The sequence below is a fragment of the Podarcis pityusensis genome, assembly GCF_964106645.2.
Source record: "Podarcis pityusensis genome assembly, chromosome: 1".
NCBI classification, from domain to species: Eukaryota; Metazoa; Chordata; class Lepidosauria; order Squamata; family Lacertidae; genus Podarcis; species Podarcis pityusensis.
Window position 1 is genome coordinate 79,615,128 of NC_138028.1, and position 26,203 is coordinate 79,641,330.

The 26,203-nt window shown below is 43.7% G+C and overlaps 1 protein-coding gene across 1 annotated transcript in view; it reads right to left on the reverse strand.

The window, feature by feature from the left end:
* The window catches only part of SYT12 (synaptotagmin 12), a 63,723-nt gene extending 45,207 nt beyond the window's left edge, over positions 1-18,516 (reverse strand). Inside the window, exons 1-3 of the mRNA XM_081012695.1 lie at positions 18,169-18,516; positions 17,552-17,670; positions 12,487-12,606 (exon numbers count right to left, since the gene is read on the reverse strand). The gene's annotated coding sequence lies outside the window, so the exon portion shown is untranslated. The remainder of the gene's footprint in view (positions 1-12,486; positions 12,607-17,551; positions 17,671-18,168) is intronic.
* Positions 18,517-26,203: the final 7,687 nt, after the last annotated feature.

The following is a 26,203-nucleotide window of genomic DNA, read 5'->3' on the forward strand; positions in this document are numbered from 1 at the left end:
GAGGGGGGTAAAGGGAGAGCCAAGGGGAATTTCAACCCCTCCAGTATTTTCCTGGTCATTTAAAAAGACCCTCTCTTACCTACCTCCATAAGCATTGGGGGGTGGGGTAGAGAATAATGTTGCTCCTCCTGTTTGTTTGTTTATTATAAGGTTTTGAAAAGACTCTTCCACTCAATGCACCCCAGAGGTGGCCTAATGAATATTTAGAATATTTGCACCCCTACCTCTCAGTCATGATTTTCATGTCCAAGGTGGCTTACAATACATTTAACAAACTAACTGAAAAGCCACATTTTTAAAACAACTGTTCAATATGGGCAGGGTCAGCAACTGGAGCAGATTCTGTGTGTGTTGCTCATGCCACTGCACTGCTTTTTGTTTTCTTTTGTTTTTTTTAAAAAAGGCTAGAGACAGTAGGTAAAATAAAGAGCATTTGAACCAGCATCTTCCTGTCTAATAAAAGTACTCATATCCCAGAATCCTTTGCAAAGCCATCTTCACACAGCAGGGACCACAGAACTTGCCGGGTCGCAAGCATGCAGTGAGATGTTGAAACTAGCAGACTGAGGTGGAGAAGCAAAATCGATGGAACAGAATTCCTAATCATATAAAAGCAAAAAACAAAGCAACCCAAAGGTCAGTCAAGCAGTTCACAGTTCATTTTGCTTGTGAACAGTAAGGCACCCATATATTTTGAAGAGTAAACAGAAAACAAAACCAGAATAACCATTGCCATTCCTGTTGCCTAGATGAAATATTAAACAATACTATTTTCATCAAACCCCAACTTGGTTTTTCATAGAAAAGTGTCATTTATGGACTGGTTCACACGTGCATACATATACTGTAACTTTATTCAGCATTGGGCTAGATCTATAACACACTAGTTGCACTTAGTTACCAATGAAATCAATGAGACTTCAGTCATGACTAACTTGTCCCATTGATTTCAATGGGGCCTATATGCAACTAACTTATAATGCAATCCTAACCATGCCTATTCAAAATTAAGTCCTATTGAATTCATTGGTGCTTACTTTCAGGTAAGTGGCGTTAGGATTGCAACCAATTATGTCTGAAGTGAGGTGAAGTGACATGGAAGTTGCGTCTCTGATCTTTGATCTGTGGTAATGCATTCACACATGCAAGGCAAGTAAGCCATCAACTGATAAACATACATCTGCACTGATTTGAAACCTAAAAAAAAAAAAAACTACCCAGGAAGTGGGACATTCTTAATAAAGGCAAAACCTGAAGGTAAGAGACATAATCCTAAAGAAATTACAGAAAAAGTCAAGTAGCAAAGATTCTGAGAGTCCAAGACACTGGGTGATATCTTCCGCTGAAAGCCTTTGTCGCTCTCAGCAGCAGGGAAAACTACTCACCTGCCATGAGATTTACCATTCACAATTTTAGAGAGTGCTCTTGGTGAGCCCAACTAGCTGAAAAGCTCAGGTTGTGTAATTTCAGCACCCTGCACAAATCTAACTGTATGGGAGTCCATAATCTTCAGAGACGAGGGCTTTCAAGGGAGGACAATACCTGGGCCATTTATTGTATTTGGTATTCTGACTTATTCTGTATCTTCTTCAGGATAGTGCTTTTTTATTTTGGAGTTGTTTGTAGATTCAGAAGCAAACCTTTTAATCACTGGGCACTAACTACATCCCCCAAACATATGGTGGATATTTAATTTTGGTGTATAAGAGTAACACGGGGGGGAGGGATGGAGGCATTCTTTGACATGTTCTGGGGGTAAGCTTAATTTAATACATTAGTTATACGTAACACAGTAGGTATAATATGCACACTAGTGCCAGCCTTCCAGGCAAATCATGAGCAATCACTAGAACTGTCCTTGGTACTGAAGAGTGTTCCAGCTTGAGCTTGAGCTGTCCAAAAATACTAAACAAGGATAATGAAGAATTTGACTTATTCTGATCCACTTACTTGATGAAATAATTAGGTACTGGCTTTTCCAAGAAGTCTTTAGGCCAATCCATTATTCAACACCCCAAACTAAAACTAAGCCTGAAGCTCTATTATACAAAGCCTGAAATGTTGTACAGGCTTTCCTGGGAGTAAGTCCCATATGTTCCAAGTAAATATGCATACGATTGCACTGCATGCCTGGCTGGATGTAACAGCCATCTGCTTACATTCATCTTTGGTTACTCTGACCCATTCCTCCCCTTTCTCTATTGGCTTGTTATCCACACTTTTCTCTTTTCTAGTATTGGAAGCTCCTTGAGACAGGGACCTGTCTTTTGCTAATTTTGCTCAGCAAAATGCAACATTGCTCTTCAACCACAATGGTAAGCAAAAGGCAAGAATCGAGTTTATAAATGTAATTATGCAAACTATTCCCCCAACTGCAAGATTGTGTACTTTGAGATTCCAATCCCAAATGGCCTGACAACTCTGCACTGCCACAGAATGGTTACAAGATGAGCCTGAGACATGATTCATTCAGCAAAATAAATAAAGGCAGTGAGTAAACACCAGCAAGAGAATGACCCAAACACATTCTTGGCATTTGTAACCTGAGTAGGGTTGGCATCTGGGAGGGTTTTCAGCTATACTTCAACGCAAGACAACAGGCAATTTAAAAAATGTTGCACTTAATTAGATTTATAGCCTGGCCAGGCTCAAAAGATAAGTGCTTTTGTTCTCTTTCATCCTAAAAAAAAAAAAAAGCCCAAAAACGCATAGAGTAGCTCACTACCATACTTCTGGAAAACAGATAGGAAACATTCCTAAAGAAATTTCCTCAAATGAGGCTGAGAAGAAATGCAGATTTCCCAAATCCAACACCCCCATCATTTGAGACATATAGAGGTCAAGTAAGAGAGCAAGACAAGGTGGGTGTACCCAAGGATTGTCAAAAAACCTTTTCTCTGGTCACAACATTGACAGAAGACACAGGGCAGCCAAGCCATGCAACTCTTGAAGTCCCTGTGTTGCTGGGATTTACTGTGTGTGTGTGTGTGTGTGTGTGTGGTGCAATGACCCTTAAGGTGTCAGTGCAGTAATTCAGATCTATGCAACATGCCCAAAATGCTTAGGAAAATTATTCCCATTCTAGTGCTACTAGCCTGCTATGAGGACAAAAGCCTTCAAATCTCTATTCAGAGTACCCGGGATGAAAACAAAACTGAAAAAGATTAGCATAAATTCACATTACGATGTGGAAAGGACAGAGAGGGACCTGGAGGAAATTTCAACCTTCTATGCTTTCGTTTACACTGAACAGCTGCTTGCATTTCCAAGTTTACCTTTGCAGCCCTATTCTTTGAACCAGATGCAAAGGGGGTCTGACTTTTCAAAAGGACTAAAGTTTGGAGAAGGACAGATTTTCAATCAGTGAGGAAAAGGCTAGCATAGCTCCTTTAACATTTTAAAGGCCTATGCTTGTCTACATCTCTGTTGCATACCTCAAATCCACATTTTTAGTGGGCTTCATGGGCTAAGCTAACTTTTTTCTGCGTTCACTTGGGGGTAATCTCTGGGAGGGTGGGAATGCTGAGTGTGGGTGGGATCAGAGTCAAAAATAGGCACAGCCGTCCCTCTCTCTCTCTTTCTGCAACCCTTCTCTACTTCTCTGGGGGAGGACAGATCCCTCTTGCCAGAGGTATGACGTGATCACTTACTTGGAGAGCTTTTAAAATTAGGCCAATGGCTGCACATAATTATGTTTGGGTCCATGAGCAGGCCATCCCACTCAACAGTTAAGAGGTAGAGCACAGGCGTTGCATGCTGGACGCTCTAGTTTCAACACCAAGCATTTGAAGTTAAAGGGATCTTCAAGATCTCAAGATTGTTCACAGCCCTTTGCGCCAAGGTTTAGCATTGCATCCAACTAAATCTTACTCAGAGTAGACCCACTGAAATTAATGGGGCAACTAACTTAGGTTCTACTCTGAGTAGGAGAGGTGCCAGCCAGAGCTGAAAGTCCTGAGTTACACTTGCCAGTGATCTAACTCGTTGTAAGACAGATTCATATGCTTGTGTATCAAAGAAGAAATGTTTCCGAGTTTGCTGTTTCAAGATCTGCTGGATCTCTCAGCGGCGTTTGATACCATCAACCATAACATCCTTCTGGACCGTCTAGAGGGGCTGGGAGCTGGGGGCACTGTTATACAGTGGTTCCGCTCCTTCTTTCTGGGCCGTGTTCAGAAAGTGGTGTTGGGGGATGAGTGTTCAGACCCCTGGGCTCTCACGTGTGGGGTACCTCAGGGTTCTGTCCTCTCCCCCATGCTTTTTAACATCTACATGCAGCCACTGGGAGAGGTCATCAGGGGGTTTGGGCTGGGTGTCCATCAACATGCAGATGATATCCAGCTCTACCTCTCTTTCAAATCAGAACCAGTGAAGGCGGTGAAGGTCCTGTGTGAGTGTCTGGAGGCAGTTGGAGGGTGGATGGCGGCTAACAGATTGAGGTTGAATCCTGACAAGACCGAAGTACTGCTTTGGGAGGACAGGAGGCAGGCAGGTGTGGAGGACTCCCTGGTCCTGAATGGGGTAACTGTGCCCCTGAAGGACCAGGTATGCAGTCTGGGAGTCATTTTGGACTCACAGCTGTCCATGGAAGCGCAGGTCAATTCTGTGTCCAGGGCAGCTGTTTACCAGCTTCATCTGTCACACAGGCTGAGACCCTATCTGCCCGTGGACTGTCTTGCCAGAGTGATGCATGCTCTGGTTATCTCTCGCTTGGACTACTGCAATGCGCTCTATGTGGGGCTACCTTTGAAGATGATCTGGAAACTACAACTAATCCAGAATGCGGAAGCTAGACTGGTGACTGGGAGTGGCCGCCAAGACCATATAACACTGAGAGACCTACACTGGTTCCCAGTACATTTCAGAGCACAAGTCAAAGTGTTAGTGTTGACCTTTAAAGCCCGAAGCAGCCTTGGTCCAGTATACCTGAAGGAGCGTCTCCACCCCCATCGTTCTGCCCGGACACTGAGGTCCAGCTCCAAGGGCCTTCTGGCCGCTCCCTCACTGCGAAAAGCGAAGTGACAGGGAACCATTAAGAGGGCCTTCTCGGTAGTGGCACCCACCCTGTGGAACGCCCTCCCACCAGATGTCAAAGAGAACAACAACTACCAGACTTTTAGAAGACACCTGAAGGCAGCCCTGTTTAGGGAAGCTTTTAATGTTTGACAGATTACTGTATTTTAATATTTTGTTGGAAGCCGCCCAGAGTGGCTGGGGAAACCCAGCCAGATGGGCAGGGTATAAATAATATATTATTATTATTATTATTATTATTATTATTATTATTCCTGCCAGAGGACTTTCACTCCTAGCTCCCCTGCGGAGATCATGGAGTTGCCACAGAAGTACATAACCTGGAGCAAGATTATTTAATACTTCCAATGTGTGTCACCAGTAGTTTCACCAAGGCACCGGTGGAGTCACAGAAGGCTGATGAAAATCTAATGAAGACAAAGGTGATTGGAGACAGATTCTCATTAGTTTTCTTTATGAGCTGCTACAGACGGGAGAGTGGTGACAGGCAGGCCTAAACGAAGCCAAGGAAATCACATTCCGTTTGCACAAAAGAAATAATATTGCAAAATGGGATGGCAAGAATAAACAATCATAGGAAGAACAAAGACTTCCTGGAACAAAGGAGCAGCTGAGGAAATGAGAAGGACAGCCTTGATCAAAACATACATTAATCAGCAGATTAATCAACTTCTCAACAGGAACAAATCAATGGAGGTAAATCTTAATTGGCGGGCTGAGATGGAAGGCCAGTGCTGGATCATATTGTTAAGGTGTTCTGACTCTGCTATGTTGTTATAACAAGAAATGAAAAGAAAACTGAACAGCATTTCCTTCTAGCAATATGTGTTCACTTTGGTTAATTAAATTGTTAACTTAATTCAAGACATATTATTTGATATCCTCCCCCCTAAAAAAGAAAATCCCTCTACTGAGGACTGATCTATGGAAGGAATCTTCCACATTTTAAATAGAAAAAAGGCCTAACACTAACACCATGGCACCTTATGGACTAATATACCTCCTACTTCCAATAATGAAAGTTTTTTTCCATGCCCTGCTGCCAACTAAGGCTTGGTGACTGGGCATGTGTGATACCACTAAACCCTCAGCTGAGCAGAGGTTTCAATCAGCTCTCTGCAAGGATTTGCTTTGCCAACGTGTTCTCTGCAGGGAACATGCTGGTGAAGCAACACACAGCAGGATTGAGTGCTCTGCCTCTTACTGGATGTTGAAACCCAGCTGTAATATAGGTTTATCTTTTTAGAGTCAGCCAGGAAAACATTTTACAGTGGCTATAAACTTGTTAGAGGGAGACTCTTTACTCACTTATATTGGCCTGTAGCTTCATTGACTTTGCAACTGTTAACTCATGATCTACAGTGAAAGAGGACTGGAAATTGTTGTTTTACTAAAGGAAGATGCTAAGGGTTTCCTTTGCCCTCCAGCATGGCCATCTTCTTGTTCCTTCCTCTTTCCTTGTAGCAGTGGACAGTCTGACTTAATGACAGGCATCCTCCTTAGCCAGTAAAAGCAAGTCCTTCCCCTGGCTGCTGCCCCAGAGCTGGAACTACTGCAGAGTTTGTGCAATACTTTGAGCAGAGAGAAGGAGGAATATGTGGGTGGAAGTACCTCAGCTTCTGACCAGCTCAAGTGAGGGCACATGTGCTTCTCTGACATCCTCCCCTCTGCTCAGAGCCTCTTATGCACATTCTAAATCAAGGGGATGAGACATCCAGCCCAATCGTGGCCTGAAAGGCAGGGGTGCAATATGACCCATGAGGCCATTTCCCTCAAACATGCTCCCTAACCCATCAAAAAACAAACAAACATTGCACAAGTATGTTGCAAGGAAAATGGATGTGGATCAAATCATGTCCATGTGCTTGGTGCCACCTGAAGTTAGCCATCCATGATTTGGAGGCAATTGAGTATTTTATAGAACAGGGGTATTCTACTCAATGTGAAGAGCTCGACTAGTTGACCCCTCAGGGGTTTCATATCAGTCATGGGACGGGGAAACTATTTCAGCTTGAGGGTCGCTTTCTCTTCTGGGCAACCTTCTGAGGGCCACATGCCCGCTGGCCAAAGGCAAAGGTGAGAAGAGCAACAAACGTAATCCTTACCTTTATACAGTGGGCTAGTTTCTACACACAATCACACACTCTTGTCTCCTCCACTCAGAAGAGCAAGAAACATAAGAGTTCAAAGGCACATGCCAGCTAGGCAAAAACACAGGTGGTGTGAAGCAACAGCCAGTGGAGGGTGCAGCCTCTGGAAGGTTCCAAGGGCCAGGAGAAGAGGCATGAAGGGCCACATTAAGTTCCCCACTCTGAAGTTCCCCACTCCTGTTTAGCCCAAGGTGCTATGAGCAACCTGTTTTGAATGTCAAAATTCAACTTTAACACATTGTGAAAATGAAAGCGTTCTCTGAAGCATGTACAATGGAAACTTCTCTCACCATGAGGGAAACCACGCTAACTCATTGCGAGGAATCTATAGCCTTCCAGATTTTGGTGGGCTACAACGACCAGCATCTGAGACTATTTGCCATGCTGGCTAGGGATTATGGGAAATGGAATCCAACATCTGGAGGGCCACAAGTTCCTGTCACAGACATTGGGTTTTGGGGAGGAGAGCTTCCAGATCTGGCAGCATACTTTCATCCTACCACTGGTGCAGAGAACACAAACCTGCTACGTAACAAGCAGCAAAATTGTGGTGGAGAAAGCTGCAATTCCTCAAAAGCCACTTCAAGGTAAGTTTTCCTACATGGCTAAGAAAAGCCAAACCTAGTGGAATCCCACATCTTAAATCAGCAACACAGAAGAATTATTGGCCTAATATACTGAAGGCTAGTCTCTCTGATTAAAGTTTTTTTTAAAAAAAACAACAACTTACTCCTGCATGTGTTCCCAGCTTCTACTGCTTTATAAAGCAACAAATCTAAAAGGAGATGACCTTCATGCATTAGTGTACAAAAATCCAACTGAGTTCCAATGGTGGAAATCTTTCTCTCACATACCCTTGCATGCATATACGTCCACTTATAATATACTCACATACAACCTCTTCCAGTGGCAGGAATCTGAACAAAAAGCCATTTTCTGAACTAATGTCCCGAATAGAAGTTGTCTTTGCAAAAATGGATTCTCAATTATACAGGACGGCATGAGATTTCAGACCCAAATACAATCAGTCTCTTCTTCGGCTCATCCTTTCCTTTACCCTTTGATAACCAGAAATATTGGTGTGTTTTAATCCAAAATGATCAACTGACAGTGAAAGCTATAGAAAATAGTTGGCTATGGAAGTTGCAGTCTTATTTATGGCAAGTGAGATGAAATGTAGATTCCATGTGCGGCTCTGAAGGAGGAGGGAGCAACTGAATGCAGCCTCAAAGAACATGGTTTTCAAATGGGGCTTCCCTAAGAAATGCAGAGACTCACTAGAAGCGTGTCCTCTCTTCCACAGCTAAGGACAATTGCTATTATTACCATTGTTGTATTTATAATCTATATAGCAGATTATCACTTGCTGCTGATGGCAAGTAAGGTATGGTTGAGAAACTGGAAAATAGTTGGTAGTTTTTTCTTTCAGAAAAACTGAACTGGGGAAAAATGACTTTAAGCAGGAGAGTGGTCTAGTAGCTTTTGAGGGTATTTTCTTGGATGCTATATAGCATCAAATAGGGTGTTAAGCATTACAATGTATTTCTTAGGAAGACAGTTCTTAAATGTTTTTCACTTGTATGAAGTACGATCTTATGTTTACTCAAAATAAGCCCCACAGTGTTCAATGGAGTTTACATTATTTACAGTATTAAATAAATAAATAAATAACTGGGGAGTATTGTGTTTGTTATTATGGTATGTATGTTTGTGTTTTTATATTGTAAACTGCCCTATGTTCCTTGGATGAAGGGTGGTATAGAAATTTAATAAATAAATAAAATACACCCAGGCAAGTTTGCACTGGATTGAAACTCCTAAACAGGGACAAAGGCATTTCACTAACCCAAATCAAATTCCATTGTTGGGGTGCCTCGGGGTAGTAAAATGTCCCAAAGTAAAATCAATGTGTGTGATTTTTTTAAAGGGCACTTAAATCTGCATTCCTAGATCCTTTTTGGTTTGAATAAACCCTTTAATACATTTTTACCCAATTTTCCTTTTACTGAGATAAAACAGCACCCCTAAATGCAAAATGTAATTGCTCAACATCAAAAAAACTAAGATCATGTCCACTGGTCCCATCACCTCCTGGCAAATGGAAGGGGAAGAAATGGAGGCAGTGAGAGATTTTACTTTCTTGGGCTCCATGATCACTGCAGATGGTGACAGCAGTCACGAAATTAAAAGGCACCTGCTTCTTGGGAGAAAAGTGATGACAAACCAAGACAGCATCTTAAAAAGCAGAGACATCACCTTGCCGACAAACATCCATATAGTTAAAGCGATGGTTTTCCCAGTAGTGATGTATGGAAGTGAGAGATGGACCATAAAGAAGGCTGATCACTAAAGAATTGATGCTTTTGAATTATGGTGCTGGAGGAGACTCTTGAGAGTCCCATGGACTGCAAGAAGATCAAACCTATCCATTTTTAAGGAAATCAGCCCGGAGTGCTCACGGGAAGGACAGATCCTGAAGCTAAGCTCCAATACTTTGACCACCTCATGAGAAGAGAAGACTCCCTGGAAAAGACCCTGGTGTTGGGAAAGATGGAGGGCACAAGGAGAAGGGGACGACAGAGGATGAGATGGTTGGACAGTGTTCTTGAAGCTACGAACATGAGTTTGACCAAACTGCAGGAGGCAGTGGAAGACAGGAGTGCCTGGCGTGCTCTGGTCCATAGGGTCACGAAGAGTCGGACACAACTATATGACTAAACAACAACAATTGCTTTCTTTAGGATATTTAATGCCCTGGGTTCATTTGTTTTCAGAAAGAAAACTCAATACAGTTCCTTATTCCAGACATTCGTTTTTATTTGAATTTTTTTTAGCTCCAATTCTCTACATTAGATGGGCACCCCCACTGCAACTTTTGAGTTTATTGGGGGGGGGATTTATGTCCCAGGAGCATTTTGATTACAGAATGACAAGTGCAAGTGGTAAATTTCCAGCAGCTACTAGCATTTGGGGCCATTATTAACTACTGTGGGTGTGGCAATGTCATGGGATGTAGATAGGGTAACATCATCTTCCACCATCCCTGACTATTAGCCATGTTGGCTGGGGATGATACGAGTGGAGTTCAACAACATATGGAGCACCACAGTTTGCTGATCAACAATATTGGACCTAAAGAATTATGTGTAACAAGGACTACTGTTGTATGAATTCTGCACTGGGGTAGGATATTGTCCAACATTTGTCTGAGAAGGTTGGTTTTCTATGGAAAGGTTGAGTGTGTCATTACCATTCTCATCAAAGGTATGTTACACTGCAATAAATTTTAATTTCTGGCATCTTTCGGTGAATCGGGAAAATTAGCATGATGCCACTTTGGTGACCGTACCTGATTCTGACCGTGTGTTGCACTATTTAACACTAGTGCATGCATTATTATAAAGCTAGTATTACAGCAATGGACAAAGTTTTTTACTTGGACCAGGGAGAACCTAGTTAAGAAACCACTGTTCAGCAATGCAGTTCTCTCGTGACCTTGGGCTAAGCAGTATTTCTCATTTCCACAGGGTTATTAGCAGGGTGAGAAGAGAAAACTTTGTGCCTGCTACTTGCCCTAATAACCTAGCAAGAAGTATGGAATACCAGTTGGGGGGCGGGAATTAAATATTACACTGTTATGGCTAAATTGCAAGCCACACTGAAGGCTTGCCAGAAAGGAGGGCTCTAAAACAAATCCTACCCCAATAGAAAATTGTAACAGGGCTTATAGAAGGGAATCCCCTTTCTCCTGTTTAAACATATTTTGTAGAATTTCTTTTTTTAAGTGACTGTGACACCTGCTACCTAGCAGCTTTTCTGAAATTGTCATCACCGAAGGCTCTTCATTTACATGTGGGCAAAGCATTCCTCGTACAAAGCAATCCATTATTCATGCCATGTTACACAGCCTATCTTCTACGACACATGCACTTTTCTTGGGAAGGTAAGAAATAAAACTAAAGCACTCCAGATGTCCCTACGGTGTGTGTGCATGTGCACGTGCGCGCGCGCGCGCGCACACACACACACACGACAGATGTATGAAATGACAGCTTTAATCAGAACATAGGGACAACAGTGGTGAAAGCATCTAAACCCTAACTCTCTTAATAAAGCAATCTTGTAGCTCCGTTCTTCAAAGGCCAAGTGGAGGCAAGACAGTTTGGTTACAGTCATCACAGCCTGTCAGTCATCCTCTCTTCAATCATCCCCATGTCAAAGGTATCTTTGGAGGCTTGCAAGTGAGCACCACATTTTTTGCTCTTGCCACCAACCATGTGAAGAAAGAAACGAACGTACATTAAGAGATAATCACTGGCAGGTCACCCTGAACTAGATCACAAAGCTTTGGAAGTTCTCAACAGTGGTCCCAGCCAGGAGGTGAAAACTTCCAGGAACACACACACAAATAAATGAACTGCAATAACAGAAAGCTTTCCTGGGTTCAGAGTGCTTGAATAGACTGAAGAATCGGATGTGAAACACAAAGCCACCCACTTAGAATCTGAACTGGAGATTCATTTGTAAGGAACGCAACTAATTCAGGTCGCAATATTGAGATTTGGTTTTGTGGGGGTCTCCCCTCCCGCCCCCAGCCATTCTTTTAATAGAGATGCGCGTGTTCTTTTTTAGACTAGGTCTCGTCTTACCCTTGATGCATTTCCCTCCCACGCCTAGACTCTTCCTAAGCAGCTCTGCTCCTCCTGAATACACTTTGGCAGCCCAGCCTCAGTTTTTGCGCCCATTGTTTCCACTGCCATTATTCCGATTTCCCAATCCCATCCCTTTCCATCCAGCAGCTCCCCGTAACCCTAGACTTAATGGCCGGCCGAAAAGCATCTTCCTAGGATAAACTGGAGTTTCCCGGGCAGTTCTCCCTTCTTGAAACCCAGGGCGGCTCCACGCCGCAGGAAGGCACGCTCAACCAAGCAGCCCCGGGGCTACGCACAGGCAACCGAGGCGCAAACTTTGCAAAGATGCCTGGTGACTTTCGTCCCTCTCGTTCTCCGGGATCGGACCACGGATCAAGGCCGCCACGATGCCAGTCTGCAGCACAGCCACGCTGATCGCACTGAGCGAGCGAGGTTTGCTAGGGATCAAACTAAGGCGCTCCGTTCGGTGCAGAAAAACAGCATGCCACGTTGCATTGTGCCCGCACAGAGACACAAAACTGAGCCTCCTGCCGAGAAAACTGCCTGCTGCGTTTGCCATTCTCTCCCGACAAACCACAGTTCCCGCCCGGGCTTACTTCCCAAACGCTGCCGAGCGCTTTGTGTGCAGCAGCAGCGGCGGCGCCACTTACCTCGCCCGGAGTTTGGTGCAGCACTAATGACCTGCAAACTCTGCAGCTCGGCTCGGGCTCCTCAGCAGCAGCGCATCACCCGCATGCTCTCGCTCCTTTCTCTCTTTCTGCCCCGGCGGTCTGCGATGAGAGGCAAAGGAATCAATTCTTCTTGCTGAGCTTCTTTCATGGAGGAGCGGCGGCGGCGCCAGCAGCCTGAGTCACCCCGCCCTCCCCTCTCGTTCTCCAGCTGGAAAAAAAGAAGCCGGTGGCTTCTTTCCAAAAGAGATTGAGCCGAGGGTTGGAATTTGGGCGGGAGAGCTCCCTTCCCGCAAGGCGGGAGCTAAGCGAGCGGCGGCAGGATTCACCGAAGCCCGCTGCTCGCCTGACTGCGGGAGCGCCAAGCACCCCTGCAATGCCTGGAGAGGTCGCTCAGCGCGCGCGCACACACCCCTCTCGCGCCTTCTCCTTCGGGAGGCAGATCCACGGGGTCAGAGAGGGAAGGAAAGAGAGCGGGGACGAGCAACCCAAGGAAACGCCGGCGCTGCCTGGCCCTCCCGCAGCAAAGAGCCCCACCCCAGCCCCGGTAGAGAAGGGTTTGGCCCAGGCGGAGGCGGCCCCCAGCAAGGGCACGCCGGGGATGCTCTGGCTGGCGCCGCGCCAAAGCACACGTGCCTCCTCCGAGGCTTAGCTGCAGAGGCTGCGAAGTGGGCGACGGAGAGGGCCTTTCTTGCCCCTTCACCAGCCGGGGAGTGCTCAGTTCCAAGGTCACTTCTGGAAGGCGGGCGAAGAGGGGCAGGTCTCGGGGGGGCCCGAAGTCCTGGGCTGGGCCTCACGCAGCAGAGTGAGCAGGGCGGCCCGCCTTACCACTTTCCCGCCTAAAAAGAGGCAGGAACTCGCAAAGCCCAGGAGGCCCTCCTAAGTCCGTTACCAAATTGCACCACTGAAGTAGGGCTGTATTTCCTTTACTTCAAAAGAGGCGAGGTTGGCTGAGGAAACTATCTGCCAAAATTCCCCTCTTCCAAAGAAAGATAAAACATTCAATGTGTCTTGCCTGGAGACAGCCAAAGAGATGTGCCTGCCCAGTCCATTCCCATTTTTTCTCACACCTGTGGTTGGAGACCCAGACCCAGAACACATTTTTTTTCTATACTGACTGGACCAAACTTCAGACTTTCCAAACAATTTATGGTTTGTAAGCTGGGAGGTCCCCAGTTCAAATGTTGGCAGACCCCTGGTCTCATTAAGTCCAACCTCATACAAAACCTCTTATGCAATATTGGAATCGATGACACTAACCTTTCTTAAAAGGTTGTGGTAAGGATGACTGAGGTGATGTACGTGAAGCACTACCAACCTCACTATAAATGCAACAATAAGGCTGCTTCCTAATGGCAACTTCTCATATGGCTGAAAGCCTCCCCAAACGACCCACAGCTGCTCTGATTCTAGCACACAGTTACAGGGAAAGGAATCCCTTGTCTGAAGGTGAGAACAAGATTCTGGGCTTGGATATTGGGCTTTTAGGGAAAAGGTTTGTTGCTTGCTCTTGCTACATAATACTAGCAGACCAATTTGAGGTACTCTTGGCTAGTCAGTGTGGGGCCAGGATTGAGACCCACCCTAAGCATTTACCCCAACATACCTCAAGAGACACCTTATCTGTAATGTATTTCCTACCTGCAAGCAAATGGTGCTTCTGTACTGAGGCCCACATCTGACAACAGGCCTTGTGCTGTGAGGAACACCCTACTTCCCAGTTCATATGTGCAGCAAATAATGGCTCCCCTGTTGATTGCAGGGAAGGCTGTGGGTGACACTAGAACACTGCAATCGTGGGGCAAGGGAGGCACTAAAGAGAAATATTTCTAAGCCCTTCCCTACATTTGAGGGATGCTCTACAGGACAAACAGGAGAGATATGAAGGTGCTTTCCTGCTTGTCCTTTCCTCTTCTGGGATTCACTTAATGCCAGTTTATGCAATTACCATAATCGTTTTACTGCATGACTTGCAGCCCCTCCAGGTGTCCTTTTTATTGTGCATTCATAATGATTTGTGCTCACGATGGAATTGGGGTGGTTATACACAATCCTATTTTCAATACTGTTTGCGATTTCATAAGTTGTTGGGGTGGGCATACTGCTTCATTTCCAGTTGTTGCGTGTCCTGTAGCTTCCTCCTGAAATTCATACCACAAATTTCATGCCTTCTTTTGCTTTTGTTGTGCCGTAGGGCAAGAGTGCTGTTTCAGGTGGCAATAATGTGTAATACTGAGGGAAACATTGCAGAAAAGCCAATAAAGAGGAATGATGTGTGGACAGGCTTAGTGTAAATCCATCACTGACACATTATTATTGTGTTAATGACATGTTATAGAATACATGTTATAGAATACAGACATGTTATAGACAGTCTAAAGGGGTCCTATACTACTTCAGATTGCAGGGAGAGGTGAGGAGCTTGAATGTTCCCCCTTGTATGTAGAAGTTTCATGTATGTAGAAAAAAAAGTAGCATAGTTCAACCTAGCTTTTATCATGACCTGCTGTTTTTCTGTGTGCAGTGGTTTCCTCCGCATGGGGAAGCATTCATTGTGGTAGTGGAGTCTACTAGCATTCGTCTTCTCATCTCTTATTCGCAGAATACAGCTGCAGATTTTTTATTTTTCCCTCCTATTGTAATCTATTACAAGTTCATTGCAATAGATAAACTACTCCAGCCCTCTTTAGGCATTATATTTACAAGTAAGTATAACACACAAGTGGGGAGAGTGGAAATGAGTGTGCTGTCTCCATCCCCATCATCCTTCATCTGTGGCAAGAAGCCTGCTTTGCTTGTGTAGATACTCCACATGAAAATCAAGGTTTTACATTGCACAGAGAGCTTTTACGTCAGTACAGGAAGCTCCCTGGTGCAGAATGCCACATTCCAACTCAAGAGCAACATGGAGCAGAGCTGGTTTGCGGCTCTTCCCTGTCACATGTTCTACTTAGCCTAGTACCTGAATAGGACGTTAATCTCTAGTGGGGGAAATAACTACACCTAAACGCAGAGAAGTAGAGGAATGCCTAAGCATAGGAGGGGAATATGACTTTAATGCAGAAGACTCTGCTCCATAAGAGGTGTGTTGAATACTGCATCTAGAAAAACCAACCTCTTTCTCTCATTCTTCCATCTCTTTTGTCCATATGGACATTGCCATTGCATGAGGCAGATTTATGCATTTATTTGTTTGTTTGTTTGTTTAAAAAATGCTACTTAATATTGAGTTTCTAAGTGGTGTAAAATAGGGATACAACATACTTAACCATAAGATAAGAAAAACACAATTAAAATGTCTGCTGAAATAAAAAGTATTCACCAAGCAGCAAGAGGTTCAATAGGGAAGGGGGCTGCACCAAGCAGGGAGGGAGTTCCACAGAATCTGTCCTACAGTACAGACTGCACAACTCCTGGTGGATGTGAGCCATGCCTTTGAGCATGGAGGAGAACTCAGTGTGACTCACTCATCCATGAAGGCAGGTCTGGGAAAAGCAAGTTGGGGGACACCCCTCCCCCAGTTTAACTGGGTAACTAACTCAGCAGCACAGTCATATGGTGTTGCTTGTAGTTGTGGTGTAGTGTAGAAGACATACTGTTAGAAACTAGTGCCTTCTCAACAAAGGCCAAGTCTGGGTATGGAATGTGGCGTGGTTTCTGTGGCAACATAGCTGTCATTCTCCAATAAGGATGACCCCATTGTTATGTCATGCATCTTAGTACTGTACTTCAGTTGTTGGCATATATTTATCTTAAGATTTCTGTGAGAGAGTGTGAGATTTCTGTGAAGCTTATAGTATAAGAGGACAGCGCCTTCTCTGAGGACCTTACAAATCTAAAATTCAGCACTGGAGAAGAGGAGGGAGGGTGCTTAGGTTTAGTTACAGGGTAGGTTACAGTTGGGCACAGGAACCAACCAAAGGCTTGATGGAAAAGGTGGGTTGTGAGGAGGTTTCACTCAGACGTTCTGTAATGGATTTTTTTTGCAGTGCAAGGGAGACCGAGTGTGAATGTCCAGCATTCTAATACATAAAGCCTGCTACTGAGAGGCCATCAATGCCTGACTTAAATAACTTTTTCCACTTTGTCCCCGCAAGCATATATACAGTGGTACCTCTGGTTACGTACTTAATTCGTTCTGGAGGTCCGTTCTTAACCTGAAACTGTTCTTAACCTGAAGCACCACTTTAGCTAATGGGGCCTCCCACTGCCACCACACGATTTCTGTTCTCATCCTGAAGCAAAGTTCTTAATCCAAGGTATTATTTCTGGGTTAGTGGAGTCTGTAACCTGAAGCATATGTAACCTGAAGCGTATTTAACCCGAGGTACCACTGTATTGTTATTTACTGGCTCTTTCCTTTCTTTTTGATAAAAGGAAATGTGAAGTTAGATGTTATGGTTTTAAACTGTCACTTCCAATTGCTTCTGAGCTAGGTAACTTTAGGTGAAGCACTTGGACTGGAAGAGAGGCCTCCCAAGTGTTGGCCTTCTCTTGGCTATAACCCCCACAGTCCAGTTTTTGTTTACAGCTTAGCTATTCAGTCACTATAGTAACTCCATCATTGATCCTAGTCCATTGTACCCTTCAAACTGAGTGTGGATGAATCATTTTTAGTCCTGACTTGAATTGTATCCAGGCACTTTTGACACCACTGGTCACAGCTGAGCGATCAGCTGCCCCATTCTTCTGTCTCCTTATTTTTCCAGGAATTTTAGTCCCACCCTTTTTATATGTATTTTTGGGACATTTCAAAAGGGTAGTATTTATCTGGTAAAAACATTTATCTGGTAAAAAATAAATTGGAAGGGTTTGGGTTTTTTTGGTCTTAATTGTTTCTTGGTTGTATGACTTGTGGAAAATAAATCCCCCCTTGCAGCCTGTGCTGAGACAAATTGGTAGGCTTTTGTCAGATGTGTGCATCAATATCTATATCTCTCTCTAAAATAAGATAGAAAGAGAGAACACCAGTCAGAATGAAGGACAATCACTTGCTTTTGAGAACAGTGGCTGTATTGGTACCCAAAAAAGTGCTCTGTATACTTACTTGAGAGTAAGCCCATCAAACCCTATACGGCACCTCTAGTTTTGCTCATCATCAGCTCTGGCTTGGCCCACCACTGGTGAAAGGGCCCCTCCAACAGATAACACCTGAGAGAATGTGACCTTCAACAGGAAAAAAGAAAGATTGCTCTAGGTAAAACAGTGAACTTCACCATGTACCTGACCCAGGAGTTCAAGGACTGATAGACTCTCTTCCCTTAGCCACAAGACCGGCTGACTTGTCACACCCACAGCCTTGGCATCCTCTCCTGCAGTGCCAGCTCATGGGCTTGGAAGGCCCTTGGGCAAGAAGACACACTCTGTGTGGTGGCAACAGTGAAGCAGGAGCTTCTTGTTATTACCAATGCTGCCGGACATCTCCCCTTTATAAATGTTGCTAGGAAGAACTGGATTGGGAAGCTGTTCCTCCTCCTCACTGTCATCGTTTACTTGCTTGCCTTTTGGGGGTGCGGGTAGAAGGAAATAGCAGGGGTGGATGTGAGCAAGTGACAATTGTGATGAACCTGCATGGGCTGTGGGTTCTTGGTGCAGGTGTGAGGCCCATCCACAACCAACCTCTGATGCCAGCTCCGGGCTGTGATGAACTACTGCAGCACTCACCTGGGAACCTGAAGGGGAAAGTGGATTCCTTGTCCACCTCCTACCACGAGATCTCTTGTTCCCTGCTGCTTCTTTACCTTCCTCAATAGGTCCGTCCTCCCTCTTTAGATCCCTGCTCTTTCTGAGCCGCAGAACTTCATGCACCCAAAGCAAGAGAAGGGAAAAGAACTAACCATCTATAAGCACTACTTAGCAGTAAAGACTGCCATTGCTTTTTTCTGGTAAAGCAGGACACCTGATGTCATAATAACTCAGCAAACAGCAGGCCAATACATTGGCCATAACCTCTAGGCTAGTCTGATTTGTGACATCTTTAAACTTTTGTCCAGCAATAAAATGTGAGGGCTTTGAATTGCTAGGTTACTGTTCCTGATCTTTCTTCTACTAATATGGTGCAGCTGTTCTGTGTTTCTCACCAGCAGTTGTTTACAGTTGTGGTGCAGGCCAGAGCATATTTGTGTTGGCTAGTTTCCTTAAAGGAAGTTTTTGTACTGAAGAACCAGCTATTTCTGATATACTTCAGATCCGTCTGCTTTGTTTTAAACAATATCTATATCAAATAATAATAATAGTCTACCATAAACTAAGGAGCTCAGTTTAGGAACAATGATATTCTGGCTGCCTCTAAGGTATGAGGAGGGTAAAAAAGAAAACGGGTTGGATCCAGACTGTTAGCTGAGCTGAGGTCCCATTGAAATAAATAGAACAAATTGGTCATGACTTATTTTAGTTCACACTGAAAGGAATAGGAATTAAATATACTGAACTTTGGATCTAGGCTTAATAGAAGGACTATCTTTTATAAAGAGGTAATAAAATTTGCCAAGGATCTTAGACTACCCTTGTCTACACTTACTTGGAAGGAAACCCCATTGTATAAAATTGGAATTACCTCTGACTAATCTTGAACAGGATTGGGCAGTTAATGCTTCCCACTTTCTCCTTTTATCTTGCCTCTGTCTTTATAACACAGTCATCATCTTTCCTCACCATCTGGACGTCAATAAATTAGTGGTTTCAATTAGCTCCATTAAAAAAAAAATCTAATGTTGCTAACTTATTAAATTCAATAATGTAAAGCTGGTTGAATGGTCACCATTGTTTAAATGAAAGGTTTGTTTGCCAAGCTGTTTCTCTAAATTAGATTTCCATGGCACTTGGCATTTGATTTTTGAGAAACTGTAGCTGTCACTTAGCAAACAGTTCTGATCATCTGACTATATTCACCATGAAGGCACTTATTAGGTACCGTTCCACACATTTGAAATCTGACTTCTTTTAAAAAGAGAGAGCTCAGCTTGACTGAAAGCTTAACCCTGAGCACTGATTTTTCTGTCTGTAAGCATTATTTAAAGTAATGGCTCCCACAGGGTCTGACTCTAAAGGAAACTAACTTTCTTGCCTCGGGTTGCCCAGTCTTGAAATAAAAATTGCTGGTAGTTGTGAGATGCCTGGGAGCAGAGTCCAGTTTGGGAGGATTGCAATGGGGCAGATGGTGATGCCAACTGACCAGAAAAAAGTGGCTTAGCTTGCTAAGGAACAGGAACTATCTGAAATATACCAGAATCAGCAGGTGAAGCTTTTCTTGGTGTGGAACTGAACACAACCATCTGCTAATTGCTGCAGATCAAACTGCTTTTAAAGGGATAGCTGCAGGAGCAGCATAATTCAGAAATGGTTAACTTTAGTCCTTGAGCTGGTCTGCAGTAGAGGCAGGGTCATTCCAGCACAAAATCAGGCCTATATTGGTCACAGGAATATAGTCCCCTGCCATGGGAAGTGTGTTTCTGAGCACCATGGAACAACAACACTGCTGAAAGTTGCAAAGACTCTTCTCGGCCAATAAAGCTCTTACAAGGAGAAAGTTCAATAAGTCGCTAATAGTAAAAGTTCCAAAAGAGAGTACCGGAGTCAATGTTGCCTTATTTTCATGTGCTTTCACTCCATATTTGTAAATGGCAACATTCCAAGACCAGCCCTGTAAAATGCCATGTTTTAGCCATGAGAATATTTGAGTGCTGTTCATGGCAGGGGGCATTATCATCTTCATCACCTCACACTGACTAGGCAAAGTCCTTCCTGATCTCTAATAATATGGAGTTGTATGTGGAAGAGCCCTGTCTGAGCCAGTGAGGGAAGATAGGAAATTTAGCAGAAAGGAGCAGGTCATATTACTGGCTAAGTAATTCAGGAAGTCTGGAAAGCTGTTCCCCTCTCGAGGATGACTAACTGCACAATCTTACATGTCGCTACTCAGAAGTAAGTGCCCTTGAGTTAAATGGGGCATATTCCCATGTAAATGTATATAGGATTTCTCCCTTAAAAGTTCTGTAGTGTTTTGTACAACAGTACCCAAGCAATCTCTTTCTTTGGGGTGTGCTGCTACCTGTGCTGATTCTGTTAATCTGTTTCAGGCCAGTGGGTGCTTACACAACCCCCCTGCCAGTTTGTGGGCATGAGATTCACTAACTCAGCACACCTGATGCCCCACCCCAAATCTTTCATCTGAAAGCCATTCACCTAAACCCAGTAATCTGAAGGACTGCTGCACACCCAACGCTGAGCGACTTTAGGTGCCTCCATGCAGTCACTATTTTGCAGGAGGGATTGAGGCACATACTGGGAATTTAGGTTTACTCAACTCAAACAAATCAAGGTGCCTTATCACCCCAGTACAACAAAGACTCCCCCCCCCTTTAAATGACTTTTAGTGATTAGAAAAGTGATGGGGAAATGCACTGAAAAGTGTGGGGTGAGCGGATGATCAATGCTAAAGTGTGTTAACACCCCATAAACAAACCAAAACAAATGCTTGATGGGAGCACTGTGCAAGCAAGCAGATCAGGGTGATTGGTGAATGATCAGGCTGCCTAGAGGAGCTTTCCTACAGACTTACAATGAAATACGGCGATATTCAATCAAAACATTGTAATGGAAAATGTGACTAATGCAAGTTTTAATAGAAAATGGAAAGCCATTAAACAGAAATGTCTGTTTAGGTTTTTCAAAATAAAGATTATTGATTGATGTGGTCAGGAGGAAAGGATCATTTTCTGCCCATTTCTTGCAGAAATGCTGCTTGGCTGTTATTTGTTCTGAACTGTTCTGCATCCCACAAAGGCCTATGCAAGCCACACAAGTGTTAGGCGAAGTAGAGACAAAATCCCTACAGAGAGATTGCGCCTTTGGCAGATGAAACTGCAGGCTGAGCTGAGTGAAGCCAGAAATACAAGTATAAACTCACAATATGGAGCGGGGGGTGGGGTGAGAGAGACATCTTGCTCTCCTATTTGGGACCAACAGCACAACAACACTGGATAGCCAAGAGGCCAGAGCCTTGGGTCTTTTGTGCTGGGCCCCCTTCTTCCTAGCCCTGCCTGTTTTTCTCCTCCTCTTAAAAAACTTCTTAAACTTTCTTTACAGGCTAAGTGGGCATGTTGCAAAGCACACCACTGGTGAGTCCCCAGGCATTTGCCATCTTAATTTGCCCAGAAACATTAATTAGAATGTCTGTGGCATAGAGTCACCCTATGCTCTCAAGTACCTAGCAGTGCACCTGCTGTGCAGAGAGGGACCTCCTGCTCTCAGTTTTCCTGCAAGGCTGGAACACGTGTATAATAGTAGCAACAGAGGGAGTGAATCATCATCACATCTGAAAAGATTTAAGAGGATCTTTGTCAATGGGCAGCAGTGTGATCTGCAGTGGGCAAGAGTCATGAGCTACAAGGTTTTCAAAGCCGCCTGACCACTCCAGGGTTTAAAGCCATCTTTTTAGATTTGTCAAGTAGAACCTCCATGTACATAGGCAGTAGTATATTTCTGCATACTAAATGCAGGGAGCAAATAATAAGGAAATATTCTGGTTAACTTATGTTGGAAATGGAATGTTGGACTAAATGGAAGTTTGGTTTTTCCCCAGCATGCGAATTAGAAATTGCTTTTATTTTAAAAGTGTAGGCAGGGATTCCAGAGTTTATAATCAGAATGCATAAACTGCAATAATGCGTTACATTCCTAGGTTACAGGAGACGTCTAGCACTTCATATTAGTGCCTGCCTATTTCATATTTTTCTTGGCAGAACCTGCACATTCATTACATCATTCGGTCTACCTGTAATAAAGTAATGATTCAGTTTGCTAGGTTATAATATCCGAAACATTACATCTAGCCTGCATTTTAAATCTAGTTTCTGAAATAGAAAAAACATAAACACTCTTATCACTTCCTTCAATGCATCTGTAGCCTGATGTCTGCAGAAGCTTGTCATAATATACTAGTATTAAGTAGGAGAGTCTATGAGCTGCTGTATTAAAGCAGCAGATCACTCCTGTTCTAAAAATTCCAGAACAAGCCCACTGTGGACCGAGTGTCATAAGGAAAAGGAAAACAAAACTAGTGGGGTGAGGGGACTCCAAACTATGGAGGGAATGTTTGGCTGGAACCCCAAGCAAAAACACTTCTGTTAGGAGGGTAAAAATACCACAACATGCAAGCCCTGTTTATATACAAGAGCACACCTGATGCCTTGGCGCAAACACTGAGATCTGAACAGCCTACTACTGCAGAAACCATGAACCACATATAACCCTTGTTTAGTTACTGAAAGGGGGGTGGGGACATGAAGCTTATGCCTGCTTAATACTCTCTAGGTTGGGCAGAGCTCTGTGTTTGTGTGTGAGGGGGGTGGTTCTTAAACAAGTCACTCTCTATACCTAAGCTGCTTCACAAGTAGGGATGGAAGGATCTGCCACTTTCAGTTCTCTCAGATTCTCATTATTGCAATCTTAAATTCGGTTCTCCAGATTTCTGCAGCAATTTACTTTTTAAAAAAATCCAGCAGCATTTTAGTGCGACTTTCTAGGAATAAACACATTTTTGTATGCAGCTTTGACTAGTATACACATTTTTGCAAGCAATTTTCTCCAGTACGTTGCATTTTTGTATGTTTATGTCCACAAATACATGCATTTTAATGTATACTTTACCCTGATATTTGCATTTTTTGTAAGCACGGGTTCGGTACATTGCAAAAGATCAGACTATTGTGAATTTCAATTGATGTCTGGTTCTCGCGTTCCGGTTCACGTGTTGTTTTGGAAAGTGCAAATTTGATTTTAAATATGAACTGAGTTGAATTTCTCCATCCCTGCTCACCAGTGATATGCTGTCCTGCATTCCTTGGCTTCTCTCCTAGCCCTACCTGGAGATGCTGGGGATGGAATCTGGGACCTTCCACATGCAAAGGCTCTGCCACTGAGCTATGTCCCTTCCCTGAAGAAGAAGAAGAAGAAGAAGAAGAAGAAGAAGAGGAGTTTGGGTTTGATATCCCGCTTTATCACTACCCGAAGGAGTCTCAAGCGGCTAACATTCTCCTTTCCCTTCCTCCCCCACAACAAACACTCTGTGAGGTGAGTGGGGCTGAGAGACTTCAAAGAAGTGTGACTAGCCCAAGGTCACCCAGCAGCTGCATGTGGAAGAGCGGAGATGCGAACCCGGTTCCCCAGATTACGAGTCCACCGCTCTTAACCACTACACCACACTGGCAAGTAAGTAAGTACACCCCAGAGATGCAAAGGTGAGATTAGAGGTGCTGTGCACATGCTTCACATATGGTCAGAGATACTATGGCATCATACATTCCAGAGCAGAGAGCAGGTGCTATGAAAAAGTCTGGGTCGGATCAAGCTCTGAATTTGGCTCCCATGTGCAGCAGGATCCTGCTGCAGGGATGGTACATCTCTACCCAGGCACTATTCAGTGCCACCTTATTGGTCTTTGAGGACAGGGGAGTGGTAAGCCAAGCACAGTGGGGTACAGGGTTGCCTGAAAAGCAAGGAAGAACTGAATCCTTTACTAGAATTGCGCATTGGCTGCCATGGCTGATGCTAAATTTGGCCAGTAGGATCAGGTTCTGATGTCTCAAGTTATTTCATGCTTCTTGAATCCTTGTACACTAGTGCCACCTTGTGGAAGATAGATACATTTGCTTTTGTACAAACTTTAATATTCTTCATCTATCATGAGATTTCAAAATGCTCTCTTCCTTCCCTACTGCATATGGAGAGCAAAAGGTTTTTTTAAAAAAAAAACCACACACACTAAAAAACAGCGTTGCTCTTCCAGCAACTAATTCTTTCCTTTTTTGACATTTGTGGACATAATAAAGCATCAAAATCACACACACTGGGGATTTGCGATCTTCTTCAGCCTGACCAATACAAAGCTCCTCCCACTAGTGCTGCACCTACTGGTCAAATACACTTTCCCCCCAAGAGACAATGTGTTTCCTCAGCAGCTGTAGCACAGTGCAGGGTTGATGGTTCAGTTGCTTAGCACAAGGGTAGGACGGCAAAGAGACCTTCAACCTACCTCAAAGCTAGGACTAATTCTGGTCAGTTTGCTAACAATTAACTAATTTGAAGGGCAGCTTCGTCATGCTGCACCCCTGATCTTCCTGGACAATATAGATTATTTGGACTGGATTCTTATCAGTTTGGTTTCTGGCCTGGACTTGGGACTGAGACCACCTTTGTATTTTAAGGACTGTCTCCTTCTACACAAGCCTACTTAGGCACTCTGTTCAGGAACCAAGGTCCTCTTCTTAAATTAAGTGGGTAGTAACAGAAGATGGATCTTATCAACTCGAAGGAAGGCCAACACGGCTACCTTTTGACAAGCAGCTTAAAACGTGGCTATCAAAGAATACTTCGGAACAGAGTTGATTTTACTTGTTGACCCTGTAAAATTTAAAAACAACCAGAAGAAAACTTTTTCTCTTACACACATATAACTGGACTGTATGCATCATGGAAAGGCAGGCTATAAATGTTAAGATGAACAAGGCAAAACAGATAAAAAGGCACCTTTCAGATACAATATAAACGTTCAGATCTGAAATCTGGATTTAGAAGCCAGTTCTTGAAAACTGGTGACTGTTGAGCCTAGACTATGGCAAGTGTGCTTTAGCAAAATGGATTACTTGTTGACCTTTCAAATCCGAACATTTTAAAAACAGAACCTTAACCCTTGTCCCAAACTCCCCGCAATACCTCAAGGACCGCCTCTTTCCATATGAGCCTACCTGGACCCAGAGATCATCTTCTGAGGCCCTCCTTCGTGTGCCTCCTCCTTGAGAGGTCCAGAGGGTGGCAACACGAGAACAGGCCTTCTCTGCAGTGGCTCCCTGTCTGTGGAACGCTCTTCCCAGGGAAGTTCGCCTGGCGCCTTCATTTTACACCTTTAGGCGCCAGACAAAAACGTTCCTTTTTAACTAGGCCTTTAGTTGATTTAATTGACATCCTATGCCCTTTCAAAATATGTTTCTTTTTGGGGGAGGGGTGTCATTAGTTTATTATTATTATTATTATTATTATTATTATTATTATTATTATTATATTGTGGTTTTATATTTTGATTTTGTTCTGTGAACTGCCCTGAGACCTCCAGGTATAGGGCGGTATATAAATTCAATAAATAAAATACAACTCATAAGCTCAAAAAGGGTCTATAATATTTGTTTTCTCTTTGGGATAAATTACATTGCGGCCAGAGAGCAGAGCAGATTTTAGCGCATGCTGTTGCTTTTGCAACTGGCATTTTGTTCAAACAAAACATTAACTATGCTCATCTTCAGACTGTTAGTTAAAAAGAAAAAAAAATCCCAAATCAGTTGGAAACAGAATTGCAGCTGTGTTTCTAGGTCATCCGGAAAACAAACTGTCAGTTGATGCAACTTGCTGTCCAACTGCTGCTTAGTGGACTGTAGGAAAATTAGTTGCACAGATTTCTCCGTCTCAGTCTCCAGTGTAGTAGTCTGAATTAGTTTTGCCTCTACTGTAAATGCAACATGACCAAGCCTTGTATTCTTCAGTTAAAAAGGACTGGGGGCATGGGAGCAGGACACCGCAATCGAAAGACATTTTGCAAAATTAACATTTATTTAAGTGGCTTACTGGTGACACATAGCGGTTGACAAACTGAAAAAGGAACCTGACAGTTCTGAGTTAGTATATGTGAGAGTCTAAAATACTGTTA